We start from the raw sequence: 3,578 nt of genomic DNA, 5'->3' as shown, positions 1-3,578 counted from the left end.
AATGTGGCGGAGTTTTCCATCATAGTTCATTATTTTGCTGTTTTTGAAGAAACAAGTCAAGAATATACTATTTTACGTTAATCTATTTGTTAAGAACCAACAAGAATCGTTAATCTCTTTGATAAGCGACTAAATACACAATTGTGATTTAGAAAAAAAATTATATTTAAATAAAAAATTATGTATATATACTATTAATATAAAAAGATTTTATACTTATATGAATCATAATCATCTAAATAATATAAAATTTGATTTAATCACAATTATTTTAAAAATTATATTTCAAACTATGTGATTGATATGAAGATAGGCTCAAAATGAGAGGAAAATTTAACTTGAATTACGATTCCCTTGCTGTATTTTTTATTTAGATTCCTTTTTATATCTGTATCTTTTATATCTTTTTTTACTCTTGATCAATTTTCTATTTCCTCTAATTCTCTTAATATTTTTTTTTTCATATTTAATATAATCTTTTATAGAGTCTAACATAATATGACATCTTAATTATATTATATTTTTATAATAATGCTTTTAAATATATTTAAAATTGATACATGGAAGTCAATATGTTTAAAATACAAAATTTAATGTAATATATTTATATTTAATTAAGTGATCCAATCTAGTAAATTTTAAATATTTTCTCATTCACATATTCATGGGGACCAATCCTACATGAAAGTTAATAAATTTCAATAACTAATAGTGAAAGATCTATTGACTAAATGGACAATTAAAAAACTAAAGATACAATTGAAGCAACAAGTTGTTACTTTTTTTATTACAAGATAGATTGACAGCATGTTAATATATTGGTCATAGAACAATATTAACACATATTTTTAATTTTGAGATGTAATAATCATACTTTATAATTAAAAATTATGTTGATTTGTGTGTGCATAAACATTTAATAGCTTAAACACAATATCATTAGTTTTGTGTAACTTAAACACCATATCATTTTATGTTAGGTTATATATGTCTTTTTATTGTAAAATATTTGGTAACTTTAGAAAAGAAAAATGCTTTGTGTGAGATTAGAGAAACGATTTGTAGAGTTCTTACTTGAACTAAATTTGAATCTTATCAAAAACATCTTACTCTTGTCACAATTCTTTCTTTATCTTATCATTCCCTTTAGAGTGAGACGATTTCTATCATTTTTTTTCTTCTCCATCTTTTCTTGTTTGTTTTTTGCACTTAATGGATATTTTGTTTAAAAATATCATTTGATTATATCCTTTAACTCATATTGAGACACTCTAAATTCATATGTCATACAGTCTAACTATTTTAACTAAATATGTTTTAAAAAAACTTTGACCTTATCAATTTAATTTTTTTGGACTTAATCTAAGTCTATCATAGACTAGGCCATATACCTATCCTTTAATATAATACTTTTTAGATATCGTAAATAATACTTTTTTGTCATTAATTATAAGCATATTTTGAAAGAAAAAAATGTCCTTATACATAGCTCATATTTCAATTTACTAGGGTATGTTTGCCAAGACAAAAGAAAATATAGTATTTAAACTAATAGCCTTGTTTGATAATTGTTTTTCTCACGAGTTTATAGTGATTTATTCAAAAAATTTGATAAATTATTTAAAGTAGTGTTTGAGTTTATGGTTTAACTTGTTTCATTTTTTTCCTCCATTTTTATTCTCATTGTCTTTATTGAATTTTTTAAAATATTGAATAAAAATATATCTTTTTTACATTATTTTATACTTTTCAATTATTTCAACAACTATTTTTATCAAACATATCAAATTAAATCAGTTAGCTTACCAATTATCTTTTAACTTCTAGGTTATCCTTCATTTTGCCAAACAAAGACTAAATGCATTATTTTAAAAAACATACCTCTTATTAGTATCATTAATTTATATTAAAAGACCAAAAAATCAAAGTTGAATACATTTAAATACAAAAGACACTCTTGGAGCATTTCAAAGAGTGTCGTCTCTCGCGACCTAAAATTTCAAGTGTTTCTCGAATTCAATGAAGTCACCACTAAAAAGTTTATTTAAAATAGAAAAAATATTGAGAAATTCTTAATTGTCATTGAAACTAAAATTTGAGTTCGGAAGTCGATTATGCGTAAGGAAGGTATTAGCATCATATGACATTCGTTAAAATACGATTACCTATAATTAATTGTTCAAAATTAATGTTAACTTATATAAATTTATTTATCGTTTTTAAAATACAAATATAATATTTTTATGAAAATAATCTAGAGATAAGTGTATTTAAAATATAGAGAAAAAAAATTATTATTATTATTATTGACAAGAATACAATATTTCTCATATGTATCTCTCGGTGCGATGGAAAATGAAAACTAAGTAGTTATTGGATAGAAAAATGCGGATACATTGATTTCTTTTAATAAAAATACATTTGGTAACAATAAATTGATTGAATAAAAAGAAATTGTTGATTTAACGAAACAAAACAAAACAAAACAAAAGCATTAAGTCCGAAAAATTAATTTTGATGAGAATGTTTGGTTATTTATTTGAATTTGAATAAGAAAGTTTAATATCACCAAGGTGTCACAACTCAAATATTTTAAACTATCACTAACAAGATGTCACATCCCAGTTGGTCTTATTTTATTAAAATGATAATATTATTTATAGCTTAAGATTATCAAATTGTCGCAACTCAGACGTGTTAAAATTAAGCTTAACAAAATGTAATATTTCAACCAATCATTTTAGTCACATTGATTTTTAATAACATGAATTTTCACTTTATTAAAGATGATAATGATAAACCTAAGAACGAATTTTGAGTGTTTATAATCCCATTAGTGGTTGATGTTGGTTGTACACTTGTATTTAGTCTATAACTTAATAAAGTGATAAAATGATAAAATGACAATTATTATAACACAAAAGAATAAATAAAAGAAATGAATAAAACTTTTAAGAAAATTAAAATGTTTATTTATGGTAAAACAAAATTTAAATTAAAGGTTTAATACTAAACAAAATTATAAAATTGTTACTGAGATGAGTTTAGAAATAGTTACCACACAAGTTGAATATTTTTTATACTCCTTGATTTGCTCTGATTGTATTTTGTTTTTTTATTTTGAATTGTGTATTATTCCTTAACTCATTTCATGCTTCATTTATCTTACTAATAAAAACTCTTACTAGCTATAAAAATGAAAACTGAAAACTCTCCAAAAACTTCTCCCTCTAAGGATGAATTTATTATCGATTTATAGATAAAAATGATTAATCTTTATATCAATGAGATATAATTGAGCTATGGATTATTACTTGAGTTTTGCAAAAAAATTGGATTCATTGGTCTAAGTCTAGAAAAAAGATGATACATTTTTTAATTGTTTGTGTACATGGTAAAAATTATAGTCATTTTAGAAGAAAAAAAGAAAAAGCAAAATGACTAAAAATGGTTGGAAAAATGGGGTGCACGTAAGGAAAAACTGCAGCTATTTTTCGGAAGAAAATATAAGAAAAGCAAAATAGGCTAAAAAAAATGTTAGAAAGATGGTGTATGCGGCTGTAAAGGTGAAAAACAAA

The sequence above is a fragment of the Cicer arietinum genome, chromosome 2, assembly GCF_000331145.2.
Source record: "Cicer arietinum cultivar CDC Frontier isolate Library 1 chromosome 2, Cicar.CDCFrontier_v2.0, whole genome shotgun sequence".
NCBI classification, from domain to species: Eukaryota; Viridiplantae; Streptophyta; class Magnoliopsida; order Fabales; family Fabaceae; genus Cicer; species Cicer arietinum.
Note: the sequence above shows the minus strand (reverse complement) of the source record.